Here is a 21,290-nt window from a genome sequence, read left to right as displayed (position 1 = left end):
ACCCCTTAAGTTGCCTTGCCGGGATGCGGACGCCGCTTCGCCACGGCAAACACACCCGCACAAAACCGCGGCTACGAACCCGGGACGGGACGCGCCCGTGCCCGCCCTCGGTCGCCGCTCCCGGCAGCCGCGCACGGGCCCGGCGGCGCTGCCCGAGGGGCGCTCCCCGCCGCCCGGCCCCGCGCCCACCTGTCCGGCCCCCACGGGACAGCGGCTCCCAGCCCATCGTGGGCAGCCCACAGCGTCCTGCCCGCCCCCGAGCGCCCGTGGGTGCCCCCGCGACACGGCCACGGCCCCAGGGGAGGCGGGGGGGGCAAGGGACTCCGCTCACGGACCGAGCACGGCAGACACACGGCAGGCAGGGCAGACGCGCGGGAAGCTCTTCCACGCACACTCCCGCGAAACAAAACTTGCCGGGGGGCGGCCGCCCCCCAACCCACCGCCGCCTTACCCGCCCTGACACGGCCCGACTTGCCGAAACCTTCCCAAAGCTCCCAACACACCCACCCCGGCAAGGCAAGGACCGCGCACGGCCCCGCGCTCGCTGCCGGGCGGAGCGGCGGCCGGTGCCACTCACCTTCCCGCGCCTGCACCTTATTTATCGCTTCGCCCGCGGGCTGCAACTTCCAGTCCTTCCCGCAACTGCCATCTTCCAGGGGAGCGGCGGGGGAAGGAACGGAGCGCGGAGGAAAAGTTGCGGCGCCGGCGGCTGCCGCGGGGATTAGGTGGCCATGGCGCGGCGGAGCGGGCGGCGGGCAGCGCTGGTGCGGGGCAGCGCTGGTGCGGGGCAGCGCTGGTGCCGCGTAGCGCCGTGCCGGGCAGCGCCGGTGCCGGGCAGCGCCGGTGCCGTGCGCGGCGGGCGGGGCGGCGGCAGCTGGCGAGGGGCTGCGAGCGCAGCGCGTGGCGACGCGAGGAGGATTTGCTAAAAATAGCGGCCCGGCGCGGCGGGGGGTGCGGGGGGGGAGGCCGCCGGGCTGCGCCGCGCTCCCCGCCGCCGCCGCTGGGGGCCGAGCGGGCCGGGCGGCCGTGGGGACACCGCGGTGGGAACACAGACGAGGGGTGCCTCGCCCGGGCCGGGGGGGAAGGCGGCTCCCCGGGCGGCGTTCCGTGCACGACACCCGTCAGACCGCCCTTGCCCGGGCACAGCTGCCCGGCGCGGGCGGGGTCAGGCAGCGCCGAGGCTGCTACAGCGGGCAGCGGTGCCCGGCCTCCCGCCTGGGCCCGGGCTCCCCAGCCCGGCCCGGGGCTCTGCGGGTGCCGGTAGCCGCGGGAGCGCGGCCCTGCGCGGCGGCCGCGGAAAGCGGGGCCCGCATGCCCACCCCGCCGCGCCGGGCCGCGCCTGGGCCCCGCGGGCCTTTCACCGCCTCCCCGCGGGGACCGGCTGGCGGCGGGTTGCCGAGGAGCCGCTCGGTGAAATCGCGCCCCTGGCCACCCTTCCCTCTGGTGACACTCCCGCCCTCAGGGGGGGGTGCACCTGCCCCTCTCCCGGCTCCCCTGCCAGCACGGGGAGCGGTGCGCTGGGCCCGGCCGCGCCGCTCGCCGGGGAGAGGCAGCGAGGCCCGGCGGGGTGCAGTGAGGGCGCGCCTCCGGGACCGCACCGGCCGCCGCTGCCACCGGGGCTCTGGCACTCGCCGCAGGGAGAAAGTGTGGAAGCTGCTGTGTGGTCCTGGCAGGGTACGTATTGCTGTTCCCTTGGGCTGTCACATCCTGAGGTGACAGAACATTTCTCCAGCACTGCTTTCCCTTCTGGTCTTTGTATCAGTCTTAGTATTTCTTAGTATCTTCAACTAGAGGATGCCCATCTTTCTGAACCCACGTTAGGTCTCTTTGGCAGTGATTAACAGTCTCCAGAATTCCCTTTCCCTAATAGTGTTTTATAGCACATATGAAGCACTTTATGGAATGTGCCTTAACCACATTTATTTCTAATTACATTTATGGATAGATTTCTTCATTACTTGGGAGAGAAGGGAGTGTCTCCTTTTATTTCTCCCCTGCCCCTAGCCTCAATGCAGTTTAGTTCTTGGCAATCTAAGCAATAACAAAAGATAGTTTTCTTCCACCTAAAGCTTTTGGAATTTGCATTTGTAGTTATATATATTCCACTTATTACTGTAAAAGTTTCACCCTGTGTTTTGCTCATTAAAAAAAATAAAGATTGATTTTACTTATTCTTTCTACTGTATTGTTTTCAGATATTAGCTTTTCTGAAGCAAACGTTTAAAATTATTGTTTCCAAGACTGATGAAGAACTAGTTAAGACCAAAAGGTAAAGCTGGTGGCTAAAGAAAGAGGTTTGGAATTTGGGCCTGCATTTGCTCAAGTGATACAATAGATGAAAACTCAGCTGTGGTAAGCAGTGTTTTTTGCAACCTTAGAAGTAAATTTCAGTTCTTAGGAATAAAACTGTTGGTATGTTTCAACTTGGAGAGGAATCCTACTAGCTTGCTTTGGTTTGTGTTTTGGTTTGGGAGTCAGTTTCAGTGGGATTGCTACATGTTGTTATGGAGTGCCATGTGACGGGACAGATCTAAGTCCAAACTGGCTAATGAAATCACACAGCACTGTTTCTCTGACAGATCAATACACTTCGACCTGATACATACTTTCGTTTCATCTCTTCTCCTCTGTCTACTCAAAGGAAGCATTGGCATTATAATTGTATTATGAAAGACCAGTCGCTGTTTTAATGCTATATTGAGAACTCCTGAGTTTGTACTGGAAAATAACAGGCATCTCTGAGAGACCTCCATGTTTTGGCTACTGCTATACTTGCCCTACTCATTTCCATTCAGTGCTAGTAAATATAATGAAGTGGTGCATGGTGGTAATATTCAATCAGCCTTTATCTCGCTTTTGCTGGATCTAATATTGCTATTCCATTACTACTTTATCTACTCCTAATCCTACAGACCAAAAAATGATTTATAGGCTTGACTGATATGCTGGAGTGAATATGTGTAGCTCTTCTTTCAAATGTAGTGTTGCCCATTTTATCACTGTCTTTCTGAGTTATTACAAACATTTACGGAAAATCATGGAGGTGAGAAAAGACTGTGGTATGCCTACATTGTAATTTATAAGTTTAATTTATAAAACCTGAGATAAGGTGCTGAAATCCTTAAAACATTTTCATCTCTAAAAAGAGACTTGCATCATCTTTGCAGCTTTATCTCTGCCACATTGTGAACTGTGGTCTGCTGACCATAAGGGCTATGATGCTCTAATTTACAATAACTGGATTTCTGAATGGAAAAAGCTCTCATATTTATCACACAGATCAGTAAGGTCATTTTTGGGAGGGCCACCAAATGTTTGGAAACCCATAGTTCCTCACTTAAGGCAGTACCTAGTGAAGGCACTAGGAGAAAAAACATAAACTTTTTTTTTTCAAGTCAAATAGAAACACTGAAAATATTTAAAACAATAATAAAACTAATACATACAAAACTCTGTAGCATTCAATAAATCATTTCTCACATTGGCACATATTTTAATATCATTAATACTACAGAAAAACAGCTTTTGGAAGTTCCATGCCTTCACTGGAAACTACTTTAGGTATTAAAAAGGCACTGAGGTACAACAGCTCATCAAACAATACTGAATGCTCATCAAGCAGTTCTCAGTTCACTCACTATGATACTGAAACGAAATGTGTAGCATGTTCTGTACTGTGTGGCCATTAAAATTAAGATGGTACTTAACTATGTCCCTTTCCAGTACAATTCATAAACCATCGTTGCCTAGAAAGTGAAACCTATTGAGGTGAACAGAAAAAAATCCTTAAGAGTTAACAAGACCAAACTGTACTTCCAGCGCACACATGCTTGTTAACTAGTGGATCTGAATACGATGGAAGTAATGCTTGTCATGAAAACCATTGAGGAATGAACAAAAGCTAAGTCTGCCCCATTAGCTGATGTTATATGCCAGCTCTTTGCTGAAACTATCAGTCCTTCTGGATGTGTTTCTGTTCCTCGACTGCCAGGCAGCAGATCCTTTTCATTATCTCTGGCAGTTAAGAGGCTTCAATTATTCTTCTGGGTTGTAATCTTGCAACACACCTATGCTTCTAGTCACATCCAGAGCAGACTGACAGAGATGATTCTTAAATTCAGCTTGCAGTTCAAGGAGGCAGCCACCTGCTCGCTGAGTAAGATGAACAAACACCCCAAAACTAAGGTGTTGTCTGTTCCTTAAGTTCCTGTCCAGTTTCCAATGGAACTCATGGCTCTGCTTTGTATCTTCAAAGTTCAGAGAAGTTCAAGTCATGCTGTTCTCTTCTGTAGAAATCAATTCCAGCTGCCTCTCATCTGCCACCTTATAGTGTTGGATCCTTCCGATGCTTCAGAGCACTTTTTTTTTTTCTTAATGAAATTAATAGACTTGATACCTAGCATCCATGCACCACGTACCTAAAAAATGTGACCCTTCTCTATGTACGCTTTATGTATGTAATAATGCTTACAAGAGTATCTGCTGTTGCAACATTTGTATTTCACTAAAACCATTTGCATTAAGTTCTCTAAAATTTTAAGATTTCTCTAAGAAAAATATCAAAATTTGGTGGGGGGAAAGGGTATAACATTTTTGTGATGTCTCTTTGACTGAGAATTAGTTAAAAGTTCTTTTGGGTATACTGCTAGCCTTTTAGTAAGTATCTTCCTTAGTGGCTCATAAACATTAAAATTTTACATGTTTCAGATTGAGTGTAATGGTTGATTTTGTTTAAAGAAAGTGTTTGCTTTTTTTCCTGAAAAAAAGATCAGCTGTTTAGCTGATCAGACAGTTTTACACAATTTGTAAATAACCACTTAACTGCTACGGAAGTAAGCAATCTAAATAAACAAACACAGACACCAACATTTTAAAGATAATAAGGGTTTTTGTATTAACATTTAAAAAAAGAAGGAATAGCTTTATATATACTTAAATATCTCATGAAAATATATTTCTCACGCACTGGAGATATATTAATGCGTGATTAGCTCTGTCGGTGCCTGGGCTTTCAGGAATGTGTACACACACCTACATTTGATAGGACCGTTCAGGTGGTTAAAATTAAACATGTTCTTACCCTTCTTTTTTTAGGGCTAGTGGTAAGCCAATATTTGGAAATTTGTGGGCTGTTTCTCAGAAACATGATAAGGTCAAGTGGTTTTTGATCCTGACCTATTTGCATGCAGAGAAAATAAACGAATTTTGTTTCCTTGAACACATTAAGTTGTGAAATGAGTGGCTGGAGTGGGCTGCCCAAACCTGCACACAGTGCTCCTGCAGCAGCACTGAGCCCCCAAAGTAATCCTTTCGCTTACACAAACCAAAGTGCCCCCTAACGCTGTGCTGTACTGTGCACAACTTGAAATTGTTCATATAAAAAGGGGATCTAAGTCCAGGGGTTGCATGTCTGTTGAAAGATATCCCATTGGCTTTGGACTAACAGGAGCTGAAGCTGAGCCCTGTCCTTGCTTTCCTATGCTGCCCTTCGCTCTTGATCCTGAATCCTCTTCTGTCCTGATCTGAAATGTCTCCGACTTTTGTGGTCTTGCCTGCTTTTTGCCTGGAACATTTGTTCCCATTTTTTCTGCTACTGAGGTTGTTGAGACATTGGTATGTCCCATTATACAAGGTGTTTCAAAACGATAGACTCAATTTAAAAGCTGTGTATTTTGAGGTCATCTAGATTAATCACTAGTGGTGGCACAAAAACACAGTCTTTGACATATCTCCACAAGAAAAAGTCTCAAGATGTTCTTGGGGATCTGGGGATCTTGGGGGCCAGGAGTGTAGCACCAAGTCTTGGGGTTCCATGTGACCTATCCAACATTGAGGCGGTGGGTTCATCTTTTTGAAACACCCCGTACTGGTGCAAGTGACATCCTAACTCTGCTCTGATCTCTGACCTTGTCCTTTGCTTTTTCTGAACCAGGTGTCTTTACCAAAGTCACCTGACAATAGACTCCAGCAATTATCTTATCTGGAGTCTTGTTCAGGCTGAGCAGCAAGTTCTGTCATTCTGTGCCCTGTTTACATATCCCTGCTGTTTTCTTGCTGTCTCCTTGATTTTCTGATGTTGTCATTTCTTGCTGGCATATGACGTACAGTTCCACCAAAGGAGTGCATTTGCGTTCACACCTCATTGTACAGATCTCAGCTTACACGTTCAAGCACCTTTTTCAGCTTCGTCATGCTGATCCACAGTTTGGAAGGTAGTTTCTATTCTTTGCCATTACTAAGTTAGGAGGCATTAAAGTATTCCTTCACTTACCCTGAATAGAAAATGGATTTTATCCAAACAAGGATAGATCATAACTATATCAAGAAGTGCCCATAGATCATAAATATATCTAGCTTACAAAAATCCAGATGCATTGGTCTTTGTAAAAGTGCTTAGTAATTACAAAAATAAAAGGCCTGGCCTTTGCAATTAGTGTGTCTTATTTGTGGCTCATAATCATTGTTAGAAGGTAAAGAATGTTATAGGTGGATTTCTTTAGTTCCTAACTGAACTACTCTTTTAAAAACAAGCTGTGTTTAGGCGGAGAAGAGGAGCTCTCTGAGGAACACCCTGTCATTAAACCTGACCAGATCGTGCTTCTTCGGGTGGACAATTGCATCTGGTTTTGTCACGCACTTGTTACAATTAACTGCACTAGCAGATAAGACGTGATTCTGAATGAATGTGCCTGAAATTACACAAATCTTTCTCACTATAATGATTCATCAGGTAGGATTTGTTTCAGCTTTCTGCTTTATCTTTCTTTTTTTTTTTTTTTTTTGTATTATCCCACGCTCTGTAGTGATGACAGAGCTGTCATGGAGAGCAGGCAGAAGTTACTGCTGGGAGCCTCTGTCAGTAAACTTGATGAAGGCAGCTTGGGCCTCACGATGATTCATTGACAATCAAGTGCAATGAACAGCTCCATGTGAGTATCTGAGCGAGTCATTTCCTGGGTGAGGGGGACAAAACAATTTGGTGACATTATTTTCATTCCTTCCTGTAATTTCTTTCTTCTTGTTCTGCAACGTCAATATGCAGTAGGTTTTCTTGCCTGAGATCCCATACCTTGGTATGAGGGCAGTATAAACCATGATGTCCATGGAACAAGAGCTTTTCCTGCACAGTTCTCAGCCATGAGGGGAGGTTATCATTGTCTCAGCTTTGCCAGCTGGGGTAGATGAGCTGTCCTGTAGAGGTTTCTGTTGTCTTAGTTAGCTTAAAGATAGATTCAATTGTCATGGCCAGTCCACTGTTAAACACATAATTACACATACATAGGATAGTTTTGTAATAACATTTGATATTAACATTCAAGTATGTATTTGATTTACTTCCATGACTATGGAAGGCTATTGGTGAAATAAAAACTGATATATAATTCCTAGGCAGGTGGCAATGGAAGAGAGGGGCTTAGTCCCCCTTGTCTTTTATGAACTTTTGCAAATACTGTACGCACTCTGTGCTCAAAAGTATTACTGTCAGGCTCCATAGCTCCTCTTTTGATTTAAAGTAGGGCTGCAGGCACCCTGATATTATCAGTCTCTTCTTGGCAGTAACCTTGTCAGGTCCCTTGTGGTATTCATATATTATCAACCAAATAACACTAGTTTCTGAAAATGACCAGTTCCATTTACATTTCATAATCTGTTGAAAGGAAAACTGTTTGTGACTGAGTAAGACAAGGAAGGAGCTGTCAACTCTGTTTTGTGATTACTGCCCACAAACATTCTCACATTTTGCTTTAAAAAAAGTGTACTGACAAAAATATTAGCACTAATAGTACAGCACACATATGTTCTCAGAGTATAAATAGTGCAACTTCATCTCATGAGGTAGCTTGGGGCTCTATCCAATGACTTTAATGAGGTTTGAGGTTGCTCAGCACCCCGCAGCAGGCACTCAGCACACAGGCGAAGGCGACACGCTAAACTTGTCCTCACGTGAGGTACAACGCACCCACCATCAGTACTTGTCCAAGCCAACAGGAGTCACAGAGCCTCAGTGCGGCGTCAAGCCTTTCCTTCTCCAACAAATGTCGAACAGTGTTTCTTTCTCTATCATACTGTATCGGCATCTTCCAACAGACGCATCCTACAAATGGCAATCTATATCGCATCCTGCTTTCACACAAGAAATGAAATTCATTTGCCCCGTCTTAGGTGACTGCATTACCCTCAGCTCCCTGGTCAGGCACTGGAGAGAAATAGCTTCAGAGAACAGCTCTTCATTCTAACATAGGTGCTGAAAATTAGGTGGGATGGATCCCGCCCGGGATCCCACCTGAGGTGTCCACTGTCTTTTATTCAGTCTTTAGAAAGTGTCTTTTTATTGCATGAAATCTTACAGGGGATTTTTTGTCAGTCAATTTGACAGAAAAAAGCCCATCTGAATTACAGACCACCAAGGAGAGACAAGTCTGTTCTTACATAAATTCGGGATTTGTAAAGTTAATATCCAAATGCATATGCCATCAAGGCAATGTATTATGTTTAAGACTATCAAATGGATACCCTTTCTAAAATTGGACTGTTTTGCAATTTTAACATTACAGGATGAAGTGGACACTGACAATACTAATGCATTCAATTTAGAAACATCGGTAGGCTCCTGACAAATCTGAGAATGGCCAAAATGATTTCAAGGGAAAGTCAGAAATGGGAATTAACAAGGGCTGTCTTTTACATACAAAAAAATCCCATTAGTAATTAGCCTATTTTAAATATTCCAGTCTAGAGTGTTCTCTACTGTGTTTCATTCTTTTCTTTTTGCTTGTTTGCCACAATTATTTTTCTCTCAGCTACAGAAATTCAGGAAATGTTGCTGACAAGAGCCCCACGTTTCACTTTTATCAGCCTAGCGTTTCTTTTGCATGTAACTGAATAACTTTGTAGAGGTCACACAGACTCACTGTGCTACATGAATGCCCAGTTTCTGAAAGATTTAACGCAACGTATTGTACTCTGAAGAGAAAAATGTGCTTGCTTATTGAATACCACCTATTCTCTAGGAATAAAATATTCTGGGTTTTGGAGGCTTATGTGTTTTTTGTGCTAATGACTATTAAAAAATGATGCAGTACGGCATAAAATCTTACATATATAAGATTTATAATATATATCCCATATATGCACACATACATATGATGTATCATATATATATGATCTGTATCAATTAGTGTATCATATATATGCATATATCGTATCGATACATAAGTATATATAAATGTATTTATAATATTTAAGCATGCACATTCAGATATATTCCAGGTTATAGAGGTGAGAGCTGGAAAGAAAGTCTCTCTCTCCCTCTCTCTCTCTCTCCACAAAGTGAGACATTTTATCACAACTTCCTGTAGTCTTTTTCCTGGAAAAAAAGGAATTCAGGAGTATAACAACATTCACCTGTATATAACCTTTGAAATTGCTCCTATTCCAGTGAGTCACAGCACTAGGATTATATAAGAAGAAAAATAGAAAAAGCCTATTCTTTATATATTTCTGTCTTTGTATGTAAGACAGAAGAACTATGGTCTCTGTCCTACATATTTTCTGCATACACTATAGCTACTGGGGAATATTCAGGTCCTTTAAAAAAGTAAGACTAATAAAATAGCAGTAGCATTATTTGTTACAGAATTCATTTAACACACGCGTTTATTGGTATAAGCCTGTTGAAATGAAACAAATGTTATGTATTTTTTTTCTCAAGGAATACAACCATGCAACTTGAGTAATCACTGTAACTAAAACTCCAGAAAATCTTAAACTCGCCTGTGAAGTTTCATAGTAAGCAAAGATTTATTGATTGGAAAGTTTCTATTTATTTACTCCTATTTGTAAAAAAACAATAATACATTTTTCTGTGTGAATGTCAGGCCTATATATCACACGGACCGTCGAAGTTATAGCTAAATATAACAATTATTATCTTATTTATTTGTCGGTGGCATATATATAAGAGAAATTCAAAGTGCTCCAGTCCTCCATTTTACCTCCACACCTTCCCAGATAAGTCTGGATTTGTACAGTTTCTTGACTGGGATACTAGGAAGGACAATTGTCTGTTCTTTAGCAAGCCACATTTTGGCCAATTGCCAAAGCCTTACAAAGGTATTTGCACATTTGTTTTATAGTTGGTTTAATTTTATATTCTGATAGTATGAGTGCAGACAGATCTTGGCATAACAAAAGAATCTATCAAGAAACTACTTTGTGAAGATGACTCAAACCCATTTTGTCTTCAAGCGTGGTGTTGCGGATTGCTGTACTGGTCAGTGATGACCTAACATTTAGTAATCTTGAATTAAAAGGGGTTTTTTCAGTATCTTACAAAAATTGTCAAGCTCTTATACTTCTGTGTCTGTGCCTGTACCCATGGCTGATGTCTGGCAGGCTCTAGCACAAAGCTAAATATTGTCAGCATTGCTGAAACAGAATGATGAAGCATTGTTCCTTATTGGATGATAAAGGATGGGAAATCCTTATTATCAGTTCGTGGGAAAATCATTTCGTTTAGAACCTCATCAGAAACCCAGTGCCAAGAAAATTGTCTGAATGAGGATTATTTTGGTCCATGCGCTGCAATTCTGAAAGCAGGAAAGTACTTTTTTCTTAGCAGAAACTGAGGACTGGTATCAAGTTTAGCATCTCAGTGCTTCTTCATATCACTGACTGGTGGCTACCTCTGATTATTAACAAAAAAGTGATCAATAATAGGCCCTGTAAAAATATCCAGAACACGTCAGGTCTGCTTGTGACTCTTTAGACAACAGCTGAACAGAACAGTTCAAACATGGTTATCTTTGGTAATCATTAGGTCCAATTAGTTTTCTTTTTTCCTGTTGTTCTGTCTAAATCCAAACTTCTCAAACATATTTTTGCAGTGTTTTCTGTATTGCTTTTCACCTTCTCACTGAGATCCCCTAGCATCATGTCAAATTTGTCAACCTGTCCCAGTACACTACTCAGATAAGGAATGGCTGTTTTATTTTCATCCAGATCCTGAAGAAAACTAACTAGCAACTCATCAAGATTCGATGGCATACTGAGCATGAACCAACCATCCTGTGGATTTTTGAGCCAGTGCTTTGCCCAGTGCTGCAGAAGCAGATTAGCAGCAATTACAGGCAGGTTTTACTGGTAGGCTGAGAAGCAGAAAAAAAAGCAGCCTCCAAATCCCAGCTGTGGGCAGCTGGAGGGTGAAGAGTTATGCAGTCATTTCTTCAACGTGGTGTGCTAGCCTTGTGGTTTACACCAAATCCTTTCAGATACAGGTACATAGAATTAAGCATCCAAATCTACAGTTACATATGTTTCTGCCTGACTCCACTGAAATACAGCAACTTCAGATCAGATCAGTTTTGCCCTGGTTTCATGATGCAATTCATGTAGAGCTTGCTGGAGAGCAGACATGAGTGCTGGAGATGCAGTTCCTCATGCTGTCTATTCTTCACCTTTCAGATATATAAGCCAGGGTCTCCCTGGGGCTGGAACTGCAGAGACTCCTGGGGGGGTGGCAGGGCAGGGCTGTGACAGAACAGCATCCTAATGCCTCGCTAGGCAAGGACTGGCAGCCCCAGGTGGGGATGAAGCAGGCTGGGGTGAGCCCCGGGGTGGGGCAGGGGGAGCCAGTAAAGCTTGGTAGTGTCCCCAGGGCTTCCACGTATCTGTCTGTGTCTTCATGTACTTTGGCATTAACTTCAAGGAACTTGTACCCACAGAGTTTAAATTTCTCCTTCTCATTGAAGAGTATGGTTTTGATCCAGATGGCCTAGGTCACCACCCTGACACTAAGAGCAGAAATAGTTACAGAATGGCACGACAGCCTTTCCCCTTCCCAGCACCAAAGGCAGTGCCCTTATCTAGGACATGTGGGTCTCTTTAATGTAATAATTTGGAGGTCAGGAGTTTGAATGGATAGAGTTTAAAAATACCTGTATCCCTGGGCTTCGGAAGATCTATTTGCCCTGAAAGAAAGACATTTATTGAAAGGAGTCTTAAAGTGCTTCCATCTAAACATGGATGTTTTGCTGTTGCATTTTAATTTTTCTCAAGTTCGGTCAATGGCTCCCTTACAACTATTAGCTGAGAATACGTTGCTTATTTTATTCTTATGGGGGATATCTTTCCTTTTTTCCTGTAATGAGAAATATGTGAATATTAATAGGAGAACAAGTCTGACAAAACCTCAAACAATTATACTCAAACAATTATAATCCTAAAGTTTTCTGACACTTTTAGTGTCAGGGCTGAAATTGGTGGTGCTTCTAATTTTCTGATAGACTCCATCACAATCAGAATTATTGCCTAAAGCAGTAGTCCCATAACAAACCAATAACATGAGGATTACTTCTGAAGTAGCTAATTCTTTTTTTTTTTTTTTTTAATTCTGAATGCATACAGGTAAACATGACATTTCTTTAAAGTTAAAAATACTCAAAAATACTTCCTAAATAGACAAACATTTTGTAATATTTTATTACCAACAAGGTTTCATTGGTTAAATGATTGAGAAGGAGAGACACTGTCAGGTAGAATTTATTCACACTTGGTAAATCAACCTCTGAAGTCAAGAAGAGACATAAAAACTCAGCTCAGTAAGTCATTCAACAAATTTAAAAAAATGTGGATATGTTACATTTTAGTAGCTTGTTAGCAAATTAATGATGTATACCTGAGACATCTTGTGATCTTCTACCCCATAATATTTTTCATACAAGTGGGTAGAAGGGAGGATGCCCAGGAATATAAAACCCTATTCGTGAAGAGCTCTGAAATGCAAGATGCTGGTTGCTGTTCTCAAAACAGTATTTGAATAGAGTATAAATGAACCAAGTCTGTTGTTTTCCAAATGAGGCAATAAATGCTGATGTCTTGGAGCACAGAAACAGTACATTTATTTTCACATTTGTGAAATAGCAAGCATTTATTTGGATGCATGTCATTAGGGCTAAGTGAATGGTCTGTAACCAGACAGAAACAAGAGAGCTACCCATTCAGAATTCAAGGGCTTAAGCTGTATTGCTCAAGATAGAATTTCACAAATATTTCTGAATATGTTATGATCTTTAGGAATGAGCACAAGTTCATCTATCTGCTAGTTACGTAACACTGTCACTCTTACAAAAATAGAATGTTCAAAAACTTCAGCTCTGCAAAAGGCATAGCTGCTCACAGGGTTCCTGTTTATGGGTTCAGTCCTCCAACGCAATGAGCACTTTGGTCCCAGTCCAGCAAACTACTCCCAATATCTGCTTAACAGTATGCACGTGAATAACTGTTATGCTCAACTGCTACTATAGCTAAATAGAAGAGTCACAAGGTCCTGATATCATAGTTGACATCTCTTCTTCACTATCTTGCTGAAATGTTAGCATTACACTTACCTAATTCACTGGGCTTCTATACACCACCATTCATAAAAGTTAGTCTATAGCCTGCCATATTCGAATGTGAGAGGACTACAAAACGAGTAAATAATCTTTTTTCCTTGTACCAGTTTCTTCCAGGAGATGCTTCCAGTAGCTTGAAGGGATTATTAGAATTTGGAGCAAGGGCTAAAGGAGCTATAGCTCCCCTCTCTCCACTAGCTGCATATAATGTAATGTATGCTGCACATCACCTAAGTGGGAGATGCTGCTTTGCCCTTTCCCACCTCTTTATTGACATTTGCAGAAAGGGTGAATGCAAAACTCATCACTGTCTGTGCTGGTTAGCAGGTTGAGGCTGGTGCAGGCAAACAGGCTTATGCTGCACTCGTAAAATGTGAGACTGAGGCTGCTCCAGCATGCTCGCCTTTGGAGCTTCCAAAGAAGTTATGTCAGATCCAGCCAGGACTCTTGTCCATGGTAGTATGATTCTTCTTCTCTCTCTTCTCTCCATGCCATTTGACCTCTCAACATCAGAAACTATTTGAAATTCATATCAGGTTTGGCCGTTAATGACACTCAAGTAGTTTATCATCACATGAATTGTCCTTTATGATGCACATTATTATTACTAATACTTCGTCAACATTTTGCACGTCTCACATGATGAATGTGGGCTAGCGCTTTATCCCATTTTTTGTGTGCATCATGAAGCTGCTCCCTTCAATCAGAATTGTTGCAGCCTCTGTTATTTGTTTTCTTGCTATCTATCCATCCATGTATAATATGACATATTTCCTCCTCTTAACTTGGTATGAAAACACCAAAAGCTTTAAAAGCTTCATACATCTCCAGAGCACTGTAGGTTACTTTTTACCTAAAACAAGTGCTCAGATGGCTGTCACAAAGAAAGTTAAAGTGAAATGTCAAAAGCTGTAAAGATGAAAAGCTGCACATGGTAGATACAAGATTCAGCACACGGTAACTCCCTCTTAATAAACAAGCAAAGATCTATTGGAAAGAAAATTTCCCTGCATTTGAAATTTAACTGCCAACCATCCACATCCTACACATAACTGTCAGAAAGGATGTCTAAATCTGTCCTCGTTTATAACATGTGTTGTGACAAGATTTGACAATCTCTGAAAGAGCTATAATTGCCACCTAAACATCCAGCATTTTGTCAACTGCGATCGTGTTTAGGGAAAGCATTTATTTCACTTTAAAAAAACCTAGCACTTTTTCTCTCTTCTGAATGAGATGACAGAATTTTTTTTCTTTTCTTTTCTCATTAGGGGTTGCAAGTCAGATTTAAGGATTTTTTGCTGTTGTTCTGTTGTTCCTTTTTTCTTTTCAGTATTTTTCCAGTGACAGAAGTTGAAACTTTTCAGATTGAAAGAAGAATGACTAGCTTGAAGAAAGCGATAGCCATTTAACAGAAATACTGGAAGGACGTCTACCAAGATACTGACACCATTGAAAGCTTCTGAGCTGGCTTTGACAGGCACTCTGCTGAATATCACAACAGGAACTGAGGTGAAAAAGGGGGAAGAGCATCCCAGTATTTGCCATTTTTCTGCTCTGAATAGATGTTACGTAGTTTTAGTGCATATGTTTGTCCTAATACAACCATAAACATTGCTGCAGGATGGAGTTGAGAACTGTTGGCGCAAGAGCAGAAAGAACATTTTGGATGCGGGAAATGAGACCTGTGTATTGGGCACAGACAGACTATATTGTTGAGATGGCAACTAATGCATAACCAATTATTTCCCCTGATGGTTCGGAAGTACACAAACTCTTACAAGGCCTAAGAGTTTATGTCTTAATTGCTTTCTTGCAATACTGAGCACTAAAAGTCACCAGTACTAAAGCAAACGCTCCCCGGCAGCACTGCTTCAATTCGCTCTGGCAGCATTCATGGTTCTTCTGTGTTTATTTACCAAAAACCATCTAGCAATCAAATTTTATCCACAGGAATGTTCACAAAATTAGACAACAATCTGCGCTTTGGAGAATGTTGGTACTAGACCTGGTACTTTTTTGTATGTGGTGGACGCAGCAGGGACATGGAAGCAGGACTACGTGCAAAGAGCTGGTGTCCCCAGATCCTTCATCTGCTCGTGCTTGCCTGGCCTGCCCATGCCAGGTGCACTCCCAGTGAGAAGTGTTTGCCACCTGGTGTGTCTGTACTGTGCTGCCATGGGGCATTTGAGGAAGAACATGGCAAACTCTTTTTCTGTTGGCCAGAGGGGTCAGTAAACGTGCTAAACGTTTCCCTCTGACTGGAGTTTGGGTGGGAAGCCAAAAGAAAAAGATTTGCTGTACAAGCGAGAATACAAGTTTGCATTAAGTAACTTTCTCTGTTCAGTCCTAATTGTGAGACTCCTATGCACTATATTCTTTATTTAACTGCCAGTTAAGGCGCTCTTACACTCAAATCACAACCATTATTGATTCCTTCTCACAGAGACAATTGCCCATAATGGGTGTCCAGTGACACCGCACCTCAAAGCTAGATGTCAGATAGGATGGCCACACTGTGTGGTCAGTCCAAAACTCAGTTTCAGCTCAAAGAGCAAGTCATAAAATAATAATTTGACACCCACCAAATAGCCAGTTTAGAAACAGGAAGAGTCTCACAAATGAATAACTACTATTCAAATACACTTTCTTAAATATAACTGAAAAGGATGGTCCAACATCCATGAATGTTGCCTGGCATTCAATAAGACATCAGAAGTTGCTTAAAGGAATAGAACCAATTCATATATCTATTAGCTTTTACTTGTTTACACTGAGATAACTGGCAACCAGTACATTTTGTTAGGAGTATCCTTAACCAAGGTAAAACTTATTTCAAGAACCAGGCAAATAAATGGATCATAGATCTGAATTAGTTATTTGTGCATACAAAATTACTACTACTGGTCCATTCAGATTTGTCTAAGGTTAATATCTGCCCATAAGTCAGACTCAGCTGGAGCAACTAATAATGAGGGTGTTGGATGTGGGGGTTTGCCTCTGTCTCAGATTTTATATCCCTTATCTATAAAGAACTTAGCAACATTCTTGTGTTTCAGTGATGCTCCTTGCTTAGCAAAGCTGGTCACACACCTATATGCTTTTATTCCTTTGTTCTATATAATGCAATAGGACTTCTGAGTTCTACCCCTAAGTGGCTACTGGGGTCAATGAAAGCTGGAGGAGAAAATGCTAGAAATACAGGACAAATTTAAATGTTGACATTGTGGTCAGATATCCAGCAGCTTCAAGTGCCTTTGTAACTGAAGAGAGATGGATGTCTCAGGTTTTGCCAATGAGTAACACTTCCAGAGAAACAATAGTTTGATCATCTCTCTATTGATCTCCACAATGTGTTGCTGAGTTTTACAGGACTTTGGTCATCCTAATGTGAACAACCCAGTGTCTCATAAATAGTAATTGTGTACTGTAAGCCAGGAATGTAGAAAAACAGCAGGAGGAGAGAAACTCCCTCACGCAGATGCAGGGAGGAAAGCACCCAGGTCTGTGTGACCGCAATTATGTAACTGCAAGTTGCTTCCCGAACCATTTGCTTTTGCCAAATGGATAAGACTTCTACTGCTTGCTTTTGCTAAATAGATAAGGTTCTGTTTTCTTGTAATTGACAATAATAGTAATTCAGTAATGCTGTAATCTAAAAATAGTATGCTGTAGAAGTATAAATGCTGTAGTCTAAAAATAGTATGTTCAAGAAGTATAAAGGTTTCTGTGTGACTAACAATAAATGGCTCTCATGATGATCATATTGGTCGTGTTGTGAAGTCCATGCCCTCGCGTCAACAATGCAGTTTTTAAACATAAGCATCCTGAGTGACCTAAAAAAAAATAATCGTAGGGGGAAGCTGGAAAAGAGAAATCCTAGGAGAAGAGGAGGGAACGGAAGTACGTTCTGGGGGAGTGAGGGTAAGAAAGAAGAACTTGGAACACATGCAGAAACCTTGGCAAGGGAGAAAAAACAAACAAACAAACAAAACCAGTCTGGGATTCTAGGAAAAAGAGCAGGGAGTTCTTGACAGGGAAGTGGACAGAAAGAGGCAGGAGATTTCAAGAAATCTTTTAAATGGATGAGAATGGAAAATGGAACGCTGGGACTGCAAGAAGTCTCTGATAAATGCAATGCTTAGCACTTTCTGCAACTGCAAAGTGAATGACTCAACCCCTTGGATGTCAGGTTTCAAAAACCTCAGAATTGATGTTCATAAGTCTTATCAATTAGTATCTATAAGGAGAATTGATAGAAAAAAAGAAAGATATCTTAAAAGATATCTTTGAAGGAAAGTTCTGCTCTTTACTGGTAAACTATGAATGATTTAAAAATTTGACTGAAGTTTACCTTTCTAATCAACTGGAACACCTGTGCAGTATAGCGATTAAACAAAGCATTTTTTTTCCCTCTGTCTTTTCATTTTTATGATTCCTTGTATATGTCTGCTAATTCAGACAGAATCTCACCCTGCAGTGGGAATAAATCCAGCAGATGATGGCAAGCAAAGGAATTTTTGAGACATTCCTTCTGAGAGTATTCCTCCACATGACTCTGTTAAGGTACACAATTAGTATTAAACTGTAGGTCATACCTCCAAACCTTTCCAGGTGCTAACTTGGCATTCTCCCTGGGGTACCTGTGTCTGGTTAGCTAAGTAGGGAGAAAGATGAACTCATTGGTGGGTGAAGCTACGCAGCCAGGTCAAGAAGCACAGTTACAAGAGATCCTACCTATTCTAAAATATCATCCTAACTACAGCTAACTAAAGGGGTTTGAACTTCAATGGGAGCATCTATTAAAATTTTAAATATGTAGATAGGAAAAAATTAAAAGAAACCTTAAAAAAATACAGTGAAAATTCTATTCCCTACTTCAGAAGAGTTTTAATGGCTACAGCCATTAATGACAGAGGGTAGCTGTGCTAATGTTTATGTGCTTATAACTCCAATGTAAGAGACTTCAGTAACCGCCATTTAGCTTTTGGGATCAGAAACATATTATACTATTCCTTCTGTGTGCACCTTTTTCCTAATACTGAACAGCAAGCATTTGGTTGTAAAAATAAGACTAACATAGCTGTTTTGATGCTTAAATGGATGGAGTTGTGCAGCTCTGAATGCTAATCAGCTGCAGGTGAAGAATGTTTCCTCTTGTGGGAGTTTGCTAAATGTGCTAGCTCAAGCTAAAAATAACCAGCTGACCTGCCCTCATCACAGTAAGACTGTGGAACTTCTTTCTCCTTGCATGATTGAAAAGCAGGTGATATAGCCACACATTTTAAGGCAGAAAGAGGTCATTTTGCTCATCTAGAAACTGGCTTAATGCTAGAATACTGTTATTTATGTATCTGATGCAGGAAACCTGCTTCGTGAATTTGCGCATAAAGATCATTCAAACATAAGAGTCAATTTAGGAATTCTCCAATTGTTCTTTGTAACAAAACACCACTGTATCATCTGTGCTTGGCATGCTCTTGTGTTGCTATGGTACAAAGATGCCAACTTTAAGGGAAGTGGTGCCAGCAGGATAATGGCCATAGGAGCAGCACAGAGGGCCTGGCATTAGCTGCCTGTTGGGAGGTCTATGGGAAGGCCCATTTGGTGGTTGTCAGAGGCTAAAAGTCCTTGCAAGGAAGTTTCTCCATGTCAGATAACAAGGTGGTCTTGATGGAAAGGGAAAGACTTGCTCTCTCATCTTCACAATGTGCTGCAGAAGAGCAAAAGAATTGGGAGATACATAAAAAGGACATCAATAAGATTTTCAGATTCAGAATGGGCTGATAATGGATTAACAAGTAGGAAATCACATTTAAACTAGAACAAGTTTGTCTGAAATGTCTGTTTCTCAACTATGTTTGCACCACATTCATTCCCTCCTTACAGGATGACTTAGCTGCTGTTTGAAAAAAATTTCACCTTCTGTTTACCCATTTGACTGCAAGGAATGCAGCTGTGGCTGCTTATTATTCTTAAATACAGAGATGAAAGTGACTGTAAAAAGATGACTAGACAAATACACTGGCAACAAATTTACTTTGAAGTCTGTTCTGCAGTTGTTCTTTCTAAGGTGAAACTATTTCATTGAAAAATAGTTTCCTGGGTAGCAGAGTTCAGTTCATCTTTATCCCAGGCTTTGGTTTTTATGTGAAACATGATGAACTGGAAGTGAGTATTTTGACACCATGTGTCAACAATATGAAGTGGAATGCATTCTGTAAAATGCTATAGATACTGGATTTTAGAAAGTCAAATACGTATCACAGAAAAATAGATCAGTTGTGCCTTGTCATCCTTGAGAACACTTTTGCCTTACTGTTGCTCTCAGAAACTTCTAAAGATGATGATTACACAACCTCCCTTGATATCTATTCTAGTACTTAGTAATCCTTATCCCAAGAGTAGACTTGTCTAATTTAAACTTTCTTCTGCTGCTTTGCAGAAGGGCTGAGGCAGCTTGGTGACTCATTGTCACCTACAAGAGGGACACTTCTCTATGCCTAGCAAAAAAAGCTCAAGGCCTCCACAGTGAGCTTCTGGGAACTACCAGCAAACGCTGTGCAGACCTTCACCTTACGAAGCACAACCCCTACAGCTTAGTTGCTTCCAGATTGCCTGCACCCCATTTATATACAAATTGTCTGTCTTTGATGAGACAGAACACCATTAGTTTACTGGTGGCAACATAACCCATCCACCATGTTACATGAAAATAGGCGAAGTTCTTGGTAAAACAATGTAAAAAATCACATACTTTTTTTTTAAGAAATTGAGACACTCAGATTGTGGTTTGAAGGACTGGAAATACAAAAAAATGCATGTAAAAGAAACAGAATGTCACGTAAATAATTACAGACAGTTCCTTTGGAAAGCTGCGTATGGATATTTCATTGTGGAACTTAAGCAACTTCATCGTTAAGATTCTGCTTTTATTGCTCCATATATTGGCATACAGAATGGACACTCCCAATTTACACTTCGCCTAATGTTTGTACTCACATCAATGCCCCAATACATTCTCTTTGAGGTATTTAATATTCCATATATTAAAATAAAAAATATTAATTATAGATATTTCTAATTAAGCCTGTCATCTCCAGTGTATTCTTTGCTTGAGAAGAAGTCTGTCATGCTTGGATCCTTTGTGATGAAGGTTATGAGAAAGAGACAGGCTTTGTCTTGTCCAGGAGTAATTTGAAGAGAAGCTCCTCTTTCTCCTGACCTCCAGGTATGTACACATTCACATGAGCATGGTTGAAGCTCCAGACTTGTGCAATCATCAGGGCACATGAGGAATAGTTAATCTCGTTCCTCTTTATAAAAGTCTACTACGTATATATCAGTGTATGAGCTTGTGGATGGCAATGATTTCTGAACTTTTCCTACATCTACATGGGTTTTAACAACTCTTAGACATTTTTCCCCAGAAGAGACCATAAGCCATTCAGTTTAATTAAGAATCGTATTCCCTAAAATAATTATTTTGTGCAGAGTAACTGTCAAGTCTTCAAATACAGATCCCATGTAAATATAAATCTTCCTTCATCTTCTGTAGAATTTTGCTTGCTTCACATAAAACTAATTGCAACTTTTGATTAAATATAACATACTTTCTTTGGGTTGAAATGTCTGTTTTTCCAATAATGTTTCTGCATTCTCTTTTGAACACTGGGATTAAATAAAGTCACTGGCATTTTCAGTTTTAAACATAAAAGGCAAATTATGATCCTGAACTCTCAGTGGTCATGGCCTATACTCCTTGATCCATTCAGACTCAATAGCGATTGCCTGTTGCCAAATTTATTTCAGATTTCTCAGAAAGAATTTAGTATATAGACTTGTCCAAGCGTATACTCTCTGAGGAAAGAAGTAACATAACAGGACCTTCCTGCA

At 41.6% G+C, this 21,290-nt stretch overlaps 1 long non-coding RNA gene across 1 annotated transcript; it reads left to right on the top strand.

Moving 5' to 3' along the window:
- The first annotated feature begins 1,314 nt into the window (after positions 1 to 1,314).
- LOC135985733 (uncharacterized) lies at positions 1,315 to 17,111 on the top strand. The gene is made up of 4 exons (XR_010605802.1): positions 1,315 to 1,674; positions 2,196 to 2,352; positions 6,804 to 6,929; positions 14,728 to 17,111. It is a non-coding gene; the product is annotated as an uncharacterized LOC135985733 (long non-coding RNA).
- The last annotated feature ends 4,179 nt before the right edge of the window (positions 17,112 to 21,290 follow it).

This window comes from Caloenas nicobarica, chromosome 2 (assembly GCF_036013445.1).
Source record: "Caloenas nicobarica isolate bCalNic1 chromosome 2, bCalNic1.hap1, whole genome shotgun sequence".
In the NCBI taxonomy this organism is placed as follows: Eukaryota; Metazoa; Chordata; class Aves; order Columbiformes; family Columbidae; genus Caloenas; species Caloenas nicobarica.
This window is presented reverse-complemented; position numbering and strand designations above follow the sequence as displayed.